The sequence below is a fragment of the Anser anser genome, assembly GCF_964211835.1.
Source record: "Anser anser genome assembly, chromosome: 7".
NCBI classification, from domain to species: Eukaryota; Metazoa; Chordata; class Aves; order Anseriformes; family Anatidae; genus Anser; species Anser anser.
The window spans coordinates 39,966,155-39,978,490 of NC_139727.1; the positions used below are offsets into that span (position 1 = coordinate 39,966,155).

Sequence of the window (12,336 nt, forward strand, 5' to 3'; positions counted from 1 at the left end):
CATCCAAAAAGGCGAAAAGAAAACAAAGCACGGGCAAGCGTACATAGCATGCTCTCAGATGTAGATTTATAGTTTCCATCGGTGCCCTGCCCACATTTCTGGAAGCACAACTTGCCTACGAAGTAAATATACAACCCAGAGAAAAGTTAGCCTTTCTGTTTCAAAATGTTTGCATTAGGAAAATAAACGAGGGGAGCAGCTCGCCGCCGACAACCTCACGGCATTCCCCGGGAGTGTGCGGCCCCGGCAGGTCTCTTCCCGAGGAGCCAGGTGGGGCTGGCCTCCGCGCCGGTCTCCTGGGGGGTCCCAGAGCCCCACGGGCCCCAGATGATCTCCTCCCAGCCCCGTCCGAGCTGTGGGCTCGGTTCTGCTCCCGCCGAGCCTCCCGGGGAGCGAGCAGGAGCCGCGCGGGATGGGAAGCCGCGGCGGCGCTGGGAGGAGCGCGGGGCCATCGGGGAGCCATCTGGGAGAAATCATTTTATTTATAACTTAAGTAATAGCACAAGCCACACAGCAAATCGATTTGCTTTTGGATTCCAGCTATTGTCTGATTGCCCAGACAAACAGCATCCAGTTTAAGTGGAGTCCACGGCAGTAATAACAAAGAAGGAACACAAATTTTAATTATGTTTCTTGAAGTCTGTATAAGTATTGGAGAACCACATAAAAATGATTTTTTTGACTAACTTGCAGTTGAAAATGTGTCATTAAAAGCTATGAGTCTGATTTTCTGCTCTGCTGGTCAAGATATTAACCAAAATGATAAAGTATTCATTCTTTGAGGGGAGAAAAAGTAGAGGGAAATAACTGCTGAAGGTCTCACGCTGGAGACATGATGAGAATGACACTAAAACCAGAGAGTTCATGGCTCCCCACTTGTTGGTCTCGTTACGCCACAAGCAAGTACCGGAGTCAGAAGCAAGAAGAAATCCCGCGTGAAGCAAATCGGGCAAAAATAAATAACGAACCCCAGCACGAACGTGAAACCCTCCGCCAGTCCACTGGCAGCACGACTGACACTTTTTTTCCAGACTTTCTTCTTCTAACTTTGGCAGGAGCAGGATGTCAGCCTCCGACACTGCTCACGGTGTATGCGTTTGACAAGAAGTGTCAGAACGTGGTCTTTCATATCACCAATGATTCAAATTAATTTCTGCTCCTCTTCGCTTGCGTCTTCCCTAATTCTGCAAGCTTGACTTCATACCCACTGAAACTTACATTTATTTGTAATCTTGCTGCTTACACTCCACTGAACAATAAAAGAACAATAAACTTAATAAAAAGCCCAAGTGATTGGAAATAGCTCTGGGAATGGCAGTCCAGTATGAAAGCTATAAATTTACTTGTATACTCATGACATTGTCAGCTAATTTTTATGAAAAGCCCATCACAGAACATTGCACCAAAACACTGTGATCACTCGTATGTCACCCATCATACTTCCCCTGATAACAAAACAGAAAATGCATCATAAAATGATACTTCAAACTACAAATTCATCATGAAATGCTCACTGTATACAGTAACAATTCTTTCCTGACCTTGTCTTGCACCTGAACCTTAAATTAATCATTTTTCTTCTATAACATTAAAGAATACCCAGTGGTACTTTTTATTGATTTTAAAAGCTAAAACTTCAACTAATAATATCATTACTGTTTTGGTTAATATTTCCCTATTCAAATCTGCATAGAGTTCAAGAAGTTGTGGAGTGTAAAATAAGTAATATGGCTTTTGGAAATATGATTTTAACATATTTTTCTGTACTTGCGTCAGAAAGTATTGACTGGCATACAGAGGCTGAATCAAAACCCACCGAAGTCAAAGGAAAACACCTATTGATTTTAAATGGTTTTGGATCAAGCCCTTAAGACCTAATCCTGGAAAATGCTGAGTGTATTAAAGCTACGTAGGAGCTAAGCATATCGAGAATTCACAGGACTAAATCCTGTTAAATATATAGCGTTATCCCGACTTAGACTAAGGTACTCAATTGGACTAATTAGGGAAAGTCTTCCAAGAGATGCCCAATACTATCACTGCACCTTGCCATCACTCTTGCAGTGGCCATGCTGTCGATGTAGGGGATGGAGCACTTAATGCCCTGATTTCCACAGGCCTATGGCATATGCACGTGTATTAAAAGCACCCATTTACACGTGTCCACCCAATAGTGTTTAATGAATCAGATTTTCTCCCGTGAACTACTCATAGCTTTGCAGACACAAAGCTGAGTGGTTCCAGCAGTGGCACAAGGGCGCACCTTAACCACAAACACAAGGTTCTCCTGAACCTGGGGATGCTCTTAGGGCCAAGAGGTGAGCGACCCTTCAGCTCGCCCCTGGGGCCGCTCGGGCAGCCGTAGTTCAGCCTTCAGTTTTCAATCTTTCCGCTAACCACAGATGGGAGGACATGAACACAGATAAATCCCCTGCCTTTCTGTTTCCTCCTGAGCACCAGCAGAAGCTTTGACTCCCCCGTGCCGCAGCGGAGGCGCGGGCAGTGGTCACTCAGCCTCCAAATCCCCCCGGCCCCTGGGGGCACCCCATGGTCCTGTGCTTCACACACTGCTGAAGTTTAAAAGTACAAAAGTACAGCTTCGGCAGAAATGTGAATGTCTTTTTTTTTTTTTTTTTTTTTTTTGAGCAACAAGAATGAAGTTGATTATAGCTATGTAAAAAAATTGTCTTCTTTTTTTTTTTTTTTTTCTTAATTGATCATCACTTCAGGATAAGCGTAACACATCCTTTGTTTTCAACTGTTGCAGAGAGTAAAGCAACTACCAGGAATAACAGTGCAGGAAATGTGTGTTCAGGTTGTCAGCCTTCCAATTTAATTCCTCTCCTGCCCTTGCCAAAACGAGGAAGGATGAAGTAGTAAAGCCTCCACCCTATTACTGAATGCCTCAGCTGCGGCTCGCTCCCACCCAGGCGGTCCCGCTCCCTCCTGATGGACGACCAGGAGCCCCCGGGTTTTATTACCCGGCCTGCATAACATCCAGCTTCCCCAGATTAACTTCTGCATGAAATACTGCAGTGGAAACCTCCGATGCAAATGGAATCATGAGCAGACTAAAATAAAGAGAATTCAATACAAAACGAAGCACAGTTTATATCTGGGGAGGACTAACTCTCTGGAAAGGGAGTAAGGAGGAAAGGGCTTCTCAGAACAGCACAGCAATGCCTCATGCTGCCCATTGAGCAGCTGCTTTGCGTAGGACAAAATTCGAGTATTTGGTGACAAGCAGGTCGCAAAAGGTCGTCCCTGCTGCAAAGGCTTGAGACAGCCCCTCGCAGCCCCAAGGGGACCTCTCCCTGCACCTTCTGCCGAGAAGCGCCCTGCCTGTGAAGGTCTGCCAGCCCCCGCCGGTGGGACACAGCTCAGAGCCCTGGGGGGCACCTGGCTGGAAGTGCCTCAAGCAAGGCTTTCCTGCTCAGCACCTGCGACGCGCGCCCTCCTTTTCCAGAAACGTGGCCGAAAGACATCTCTGGAGATGCCAGTATCTCCTCTCTGCCTACAGAGGGAATTTACAGCAAGGATCTTGGACTAGATATATCACTTTGATATGACTGCAGAGAGATGAGATGAATTTGGGTCATATCTTGCCACTTTTAATTACTTTATGACTGACATAAGACTCACGTAGAGCACAAAGATGATTTCTGCTGGACTCCATCAGCCGTGCAGCAACGTGTTGGAGGGACAGTGCCAAAGTCCAACAGGAATCCGGATCTGAAATACGGGACTTTTATGAAAGGCAGAACCCGGAGTGAGAAAAGGTGACAATTTGACTCTGAATTAAAAAGTGCCATTTTATTTATCAGAAAATATCACATCTGACAGACCTGCCAAAGACAAGCGCAAGTCAATTCTGTAAGAGCAGGTTTTATTATTCTGGTAGCAGAGGAGAAAAAACAATGTTTTACAAAGAAAAGAAACTTGACATGGTATTGAGGATGTTTATTTCTTTTATCATATTATGTATGAATCTTTTATAAGTTTTCAGTGAACTATATTAATTAAAAATTAGTTCTGGGAATATTTTGCTTGTAGCCTAATAAGCTATTACGTCAATACAGATTTTCGTAGACTATTTTAAATTTGAAATAAAGGGGTCTCCTGAGTATGCGCAGTGGAACAAAAATGTAACAAAAAAAAATAGAATGCTTAACACTTTTTACTTGTACAAGTTAAGGATCAGAGTGCAGGTCTTACTTGTCTTTCTAAGTAATTTTTATGAGTTCCATTCAAGACGGTTAATTATTAAAAGTTTGGTGGATTCAAACTGTGTAAGGAACTTGATTAGACCCGTTTTTTTTTATTTTTTTTTTCACTTTAGCTTTCATTGCAACCCATCCTAATGCTATTATACAACAAAGCAAGGCTTTTCCACCAGTGGCCATTTGGACACCATGCGAGGAGAGCACTGCAGTGCCCATCCGTAGGGAAAGCGTAGAGAAGGCAATAGAAAAGGTGCGGGGGAGGCTCCCACCTATCTTTTTATTTATCTCTAATTACACGGATATATTGCCTCTGGTGCTAAACCAGTAGAGCAGCCTTCCCTCCCTGTGTGCACCAGCATCACCAGCACGAAGGGTGTCTGCAGTCAGGGTTTTTTCTGGAGCTGCTCCCAGGCAGTGCAGCCCCATGCTGGGAATGGAGCAGGGGTAGGAATGACCTAAAAGTGTTTCAGTGGACAATTTTACACAATTAAATATTTTCATTTTCATTTTTGTGATTGCAATGAAACAGGAACTATGAAATAAGTCCGGTCAACGGAATTAAGTGACGCAGCCTCCCCAGGACAGCCAGGGCATCAAGCTTGCTGAGTCCAAGAATGTATGGTTTAATTTTTAGGTGGTCTTATGTGGAAGCAGGAGTTGGACTTGATGATCATTGTGGGACCCTTCCAGCTCGGGATGTTCTGTGGTTCTATAATTCTGTGATTACGGAACAATAGCAACACAACCCATCGTGTCCCACTGCAGCATCAAGGCCTGGATTTCTGGCAGTTTTCAGTTACATTCAGTATTTATTTAAACACAAATGTCACTGGAAGGTTTTAAGACAATCCCTATACCTACTTGTGAATTTAAAATTTTCCCGATGAATAAACAACCAACAAACAAAAGCCAAGTTACCAGAGGCACCAGCCCCTCGAACAATGCCTGCAGTTCACAGGTGAGTGTTAATTTTGTGGCCAGAGAGTGAAACCACAAAAGGGGCTCTGTCTTCTGGAAAATTAACCCTAATTTGATAAATGTGGGCAAGTTAATGTTCCTTTGAGGGCCATAAATTCAGTGTTTGCTGGTTAATTTTTCAATTTCATTTTTAAGGGTTTTTGCTCATTTAGCTTTTTTCACATAGCAGCTTCCCAGAACTCCATCAAGCAGCACCCTACGCCGTGCGAACGCTTCACCCACAGGATGCCATCCTTCACCCACTGCCCCAAAGGGGAGGAAGGCACTACGGATGTCCCTTTTCCTCCCAATGGGGCAGCCACACAGCCGGGTGAAGCATTTCCACCCAACAGCCCAGCTCGGCACTGGTCTCCCCAAATCCAAGCCCCAGGTCACCGCTTCAGCGCTGCCCATCACTCCAGGCATCCCGTGATGTCAATCTAAACCAGGATAATTAATTAAAATTATTTAGCCTCAAAATAAGTGAAGTATTACACTGTCCGTTGACTTAACCTGATTCAGTAACCAAAGTAAACAGCAGTTAATTGATTTGCTCAGGTTCACATCCGAAGTATATGACACGGAGCTGAATGAGAAGGCGGCCTCCTGGTTCCCAGCTCAGTGCTCTATCCCCAGACTCCCTCTACTTCTACTGCATTAGTTCATATTTTTAAAAAGCAAAGATCTACCAAAGGAAAATAAACATCACATATCGTGTTATTTAGTCTGCAGGTTGAGACATGCTCTTCATATTCATATTAATGAGCTGCTTCTCATGAGGCAACCCATTAAATTTAATAGGAGAGCTAACATAAACCTCACATGAAATGAAATAGTTGCAGTTACGTTTACATTTCCTCGAACAGTATACTTTGCATTCCTGTATTATGAACAAGCTTGTACATTTTATTTAATGATAAACAGGTTTAATAACTCTTTTTAGCCTTTTTTGCCACCTTTCTCTTTTCTCCTAGCCGAATACAAAAACCATCCTCAGCTGACAACTGGCCACAGACACTGCCTCGTGACAGGTAACTGGAGCATTCTAAGAAATTGTTTCTCGTTGTAGTTTTTCAGCACTTTTTACAACATCTATTACTAATTGACTGATTTTTTCAGTTTGTATGGTGATGAACAAAGAACCCACTGAAAATGTTTGCTTCTGTGTTTGCTTGGGGTTGACCTGGGGACCAGGGCACCCATTGCTTTTCCTTTTCCAAAAGCCCACAGTGTTGTTTCAAAAGACAATAAGAAATCTAAGCTCTTTGGCATAAAAATGATTTCTTCCCTACCTGATGCTGCAAAAACTTCATCTTTGTCAACAGTATCTCACGAGTATTGAATTCTTATTATGCTTTTTAGATGTCAAGGAAGATCACCTACAGCCAGATTGCCCTTCCAAGCAAAATTTAGCACAATGTATGGTGTACGATGTATGGCTCCATATGATATCCTCAGGTCACCTAAAAGGCAAAACTGGCAGCAAAAATTGTCCCAGACCCCTTCTCATGCCAATCAGAGCAATATTAAATTTAGAAATGCTACAGCAGATAAACTGCTCGAATTGAATCCTAACCTGCAGACTCCCCATACCGTGTTCAGACATAAGACCCTCCTCTCTGCCTTTCCCCCTGCTGACTGCTGGGCTCAGATCACGAATTCCGTAGCCCCAGTACCTGAACAAATTTCAGACAGTAAATGTAGCTGTCACAGTGTCGTGCCTCAAAACAAGAAAGTCTGTGATAAAGGCAGAAGTAAGCCTAAGTCTCCAGTGTTTTCAATAACTTTGCCATAAAACCTGCTTGTTTTTTTCCCCGATCTCCAATTCTTTCTCCAGTTCTATCCAACCAGAAGACGACCACCGCTAGTGGTGGTGCTCAGATCAGATTTTCTGGGGCTCCCAAGCCGCACGTCAGCGTGGCGCGTTCGGCCGAGCAACGCTGACCCAGCTTGTTAATCACCGCCGCCTCTGGACCACGTCTCTGCAGAGGGCGAACATCATTATGTGCAATAGGCCGACAAAAACATTATGGCAGTTAAGATTGCATAATGAGGGTGAACTGGAGCTTAAGTCATGTGGCTTTCCTCCAAATGCTAAAAATTAAAATAAATGTTTGGTCGAACAGGAAGAAAGCTATACCTAGGAAGCCACCGCTTTATTCTCTTTTTAATTTTCCTGACATCATTAGAGAGACATTGTTTCCCAGTTTTATTTTTCCTGCTGCAGGATTGCATATCTCCCAGCCTATTTAATTTTGATTCCTCTGACCACATTTCATTTTTGGTTCAGCAGGGCTGGAGTCCATAGTACCACCAGAGTGCCCCGGCCCTCCAGCTGTGCACACCTGAAAGCCTTGCAAGTGAAATGATGAAGGATATTCATTTTCACATTTCTTTTTCCTACCTGTTCCACGCCTGTGCGTACTTAGTCATATTAATATTTTTATACTTGCTGTAAAAAATGTCTGGTTCAGAGAAGCAAGGGAACTCAAATCAGAATTTAGAAAAATGAAGTCACCAACAAGCTCATTTTGACCCTGAACATACGAAGGTGTCGTTGGCTATCCAACAGCCATCAGGGCACATTTCCTGGGAAGCCCACCGAGGAGCAGGCTGATGGAGCCGACCTCACACGGCCCGATCTAACGAGGTGTGCTGCATGTGCCCGGCTGCGGGTCGGGGCTGCCAGGCGGACGGAGTACACAGCCAGGAGGGAGGAAACGGGCTAAAACAGAGAGGCTTTGAGAGCAGGCAGGGTGCTGGCAGCTCCTGCAGGTCTGCACCTCTGGCAGGGCACTCCTGCTCCTGCTCCTGCTCCTGCTCCTGCTCCTGCTCCTGCTCCCACTCTTGTTCCTACTCCCGCTCCTGCTCCCGCTTCTGTTCCTGCTCTGCCATTATCCAGGTGCAGGTGCCTGTCACAAACATCCCACAAGGAAAACGGGAAAGAACTAAGAAAGCGGGAGAGGAGCTTGCTTCTTCAAAACAGAAGAGGAAATCGTTTCCAGGATTCGCAGAGTGTCTTTTAGGAACATTGGAACAGTACTCGCATCAAAGCATCCTGGTGTTCAGAACAGGTGGCATACAAAGCCTTTTTCCTCTGTAATTTCCTTATGAAAGCCGCATTATTTATCTTTCAAACTCGTGAAAATTACAAAAAGAAAATAAAACAAGTAGGAAACGTGTTTATAGGAAGAGTTACAGTCCTGAGGAATATTCTCCAAGGGAAATGAATGTTTAATTACACATACAAGCAGTGCTTACCCAGTCGAGAGACTCTTCTCAAGTCCTGACGGCTGTTTCCTGGCATGCATTGCTTTGGAGGATCCGTAAGTGACTTGTTTGCTCGGGTAACGCACGCTTCCACGGCACGCTGCGGAGGTAACAGCACACGGAGAGGTGAGGTAATAGCTAAAGTCCTGCAATAGGCGCTGCTGTACGGTAACTTCCATAGCATCTTTCAGTTTCTCATCGAAGACAGGAATAAATTAAATCAAATTGCACAGGGCAAATATCTGCATTCAGCACTACTGCTGTTGATGCTGATCATGTGGAAAACTTGTGATTGTTGTGTTTTTTTTTTTTTTTCAGGTTGTCTGTGAATGCATCTAACAGAAACAATGAAAGGAATCGACGAAATATCTAACGGTTTTGTAAACTCAAGAATGGAATTAGCAAATTTGTTAACGAAAACTTATTTGGGTACAGAAATGTCCCCGTTAGAGTGAGTGCTCTTTATTCAACCTTTCAATGTCAGTTATCATTTTTAGAACAGCTTGACCTGGAAGCATACAGTTAAAATTGTGGTGACTGTTAATGACAGTTTTATTGGACACTATGCTTATAGTTCACATTTTGAGGTCTGTATGTAATTGATCTTTCTACCCTACATGAGAAACACTGCAATAAGTTGGTTGCAGCACCACATTATAGATATAGAGAAATAATAATGATGTCACCTTGAGATTCAAAGATCGTGGAATAGTAATAGTCTCCTAGCTCATTCTCCCAACTGTGATGACCTCTCCAGTACTAAATCTTAACAGTCTCAGCATTATTTTTGAATTATTCATGCTAGCCTTTTCCCTCACTACAAAATCAAGGAAAATGAATGCATCATGCTCTGTCAGCTCCACAGGTATTTTGGTAAAAATATAAAATGTTATTTGGTTTCAAAAAAATCTGTGCAGCAATACAGGTCACTTGCTAGCCTGAACAAAAACAAAAATTCATATGCAGAAGACATGGGACACATTCATTGTAAGTCTGAATGAGGCGTTTGGAATCACTGGAAGTTCTGAAACCTGCATTTTGATTAATTGCATCTTCATCTGTAGAAATAAAATAAGAATTAAACAAGCATCAATACACACAAACCATTTTTCAGTTGCTTTGACAGTGCAACATTGCCATTATTTCAGGGATTGAGCAGGATGACAAAATGCAGAGAATTACAGATTAGGAACAGAGAAACGCTTTTTTAACACTGTATTTGCAACTGAAATTAGTGGAGATGCTCGAGCCAAGCAGTGAAGGAAGCAGAGATTTCTTGAATTGCACACCACCGAACTGCAGCTGCACTGAAGACAACTAGTCTGTTCTTAAAGGCAGCACGTTGATAACTCTTCTAGTTTATCAAACCTGGATAATAAGAGAGAGCTACAGTTTTATTCCAGTGATGGATCTCATAAAAAGTGCACATGGGAATAAAATAAAATGCATGTAAATGTAAACTCAAGCAGGTATCCTGATTCATCTGTAGCTGGTGACCTTTAAGTTCATGATGAAAAACAAATGTCAAGCTTTCAAAAGACAGGAGTATCCCTGGCTTTGCTGGGGATTTTGTATGCTATCGCACAGACTGTATTAATTTAGTCTGGCATCAATAACCTTGAAATCAGGATTTTGCACTAAAAATCTAGTTTTATGTTTATTCAGAAAGCAAAGATAAAAAGCGACTTTATTTTAAGGGACCCTCCAGTGGCTACAGGGCAAACGTAATGTAACATTACTGATTTTGCCTACCTTGCTATTCAATGCCAGCTCCCATGGCAACAGATTTTATATGAATACAAAGAGTGTGATGAAGATCTCCCTTTATTTTGCACAGAGTTTAATTATGGAAAAGTCTCCCGACTGTGGAGTTATCCGGCATTCCTGACAGAGAAAGCGCTCCCGGAAAGCCCTGCTCAGAACGAGCCGCAGGTCCCCGAGGCTGACCAGAGAAGAAGGGAAGGACCTCGTTTGTCTACTTTTGAAAAAAGCAAAGATGTTGGGTGTTTATACCGACACAATAGTTTTAAACAGATTAACAGGGGAATATCGCATAATTGCTGAAGAAACAGCATATGATCAATTAATTACTTCTCTAACAAAAAAATTCCTTTATGCTACCGTTCTCTCCTCAATTAGTTGATAAGCTGAAAGGCAGTCACTGAACATTTCACCTAAACACAGAAAGAAGAATACACCATTTTAATTTTTTTCTCTTTTTTTTTTCTCCTTTTTTTTTTTTTTGGAGCTATGCTGAAAGACTTACCAGTTTCCTCTATATCCTCTTTGTTCCAGCTTATAAAGGAACGCTCTTACTGTGATGAATTTCATGCCACATTTTTAAAGAAATGAAAAACCACCCACATGTCAAAAAGAACAACAAAAGCATTAAAAAAAATCACTGGTTTTAATCTAATTGAACATCAGCCAGGACTGTCCCTGCTGCAATTGTGGTGCTGTTAACACGCATAGCAAAGTGTCCCAGCAGGTGAAAAAAAAATATTACAGACCGACGGGTAGTCACAGTTACATCTAGCGATAGCAAGAAATTGAAGACAATTAGGAAGCACACCTTCCCTCCATGCAGCAACTTTGTCACTGCAAACTAAGTCAATTACAATTACAAATAACCTATGTTTTTTTCCTCTTAGCCCATAATTCATGCATATTGAAATCAAAGAAAGCTTTGCCATTGACTTCACTGAGAAAGAGATTATTCCCTTAGTTTGGCTATTTACATTAATTTTCTACTAAAAATATCAGGTTTAGATCACTTTATAATAGTAGCTACTAGATTTCTATCTTTCACTTGGCACAAAGCTATTCCATATTTAAACATTATGCCAAAAGTATATTCTACAGTTTAGGTGCTTGGTGCTTTGCATTTGGTGCTTGGCTAAAAGTAGCTTCCACACTGCAGGAACGAGCCATGCCTTTCTGTCCTTGTCGTTAAATTCTTTGATGCACGGACACGCAATATCTTTTGAAACTGTGCAGGGTCGTCCAGTTACAATGGTGGAGTCATTCCACCCGTGCGTTGGATTTTCCTTTTCTGATGGCCCATGGACATGAAAGAGAATCTTATCTGCCTGCAAGCGCAAACACCGAGTTGGGTCCAACGAGAGCCGTCCAAAGATACCACCAGGGCTCCCCTCCGACAAAGGACGCTGTCAGGAGGCGAGAGCCAGCTCCATCCCGGGAGCAGGAGCACTGGTGGCAATGGCTCCATGACCTGACAGCACTTTTCATCTCTGACTTTGGTTATATGATAGCCAGAGTTTATGGCCTCGGTGATCAGAGGGGATTTCAAAGCAGAGTTTCCTACTGAACGGTGACAAATGACACACAACCTGGAAAAATTCAACAGAATATATCTAGGAAAAAATAATCTTAAACAAAGGTACTCAGTGGCAAAAGGAAATCTGGACAGAAGTAAAAGCAAAAGGAATGTAATAGTGATAATAACGGATTGCATACGAGTCCTTGCTGAAACACAAACAAAAGTTTTCAGAATTGCTCGTGGACTTGCAAAGATGCAGCAGACACCGTGCCACACCAGGGGAGGCTGGCTAGGTCTCACTGCCAGGCTGCACGCCAGCCCGAGCACCTTTACTCACAAGTCACTGCCATTCACCGAATTCCCAGCTTCAAATCCTCATGGCTGGTAGGAGCACGTGCATCAAAATTTAGAAAAATTCAGCTCCTCGCTCTTGGATGTTAATCTGAAAAATGGTTTTGTAGCATGTTTATCAGCTCTTTTTAAATTCCTTTCCCTTTAGTTCCATCAGTATCTATTTTAAGCTCTTGATATAAAACCTGATGAATATTTGTGGCTAATTCCTGTACCTCTGCTTAGTCTTGTAAGCCTAGAGGAAAATACAGCAGT

At 42.8% G+C, this 12,336-nt stretch overlaps 1 long non-coding RNA gene across 1 annotated transcript; it reads left to right on the forward strand.

The window, feature by feature from the left end:
• The first annotated feature begins 2,766 nt into the window (after positions 1-2,766).
• LOC310902417 lies at positions 2,767-8,670 on the forward strand. Its single transcript, XR_014586715.1, has 3 exons — positions 2,767-3,779; positions 6,155-6,211; positions 7,018-8,670. It is a non-coding gene; the product is annotated as an uncharacterized lncRNA (long non-coding RNA).
• The last annotated feature ends 3,666 nt before the right edge of the window (positions 8,671-12,336 follow it).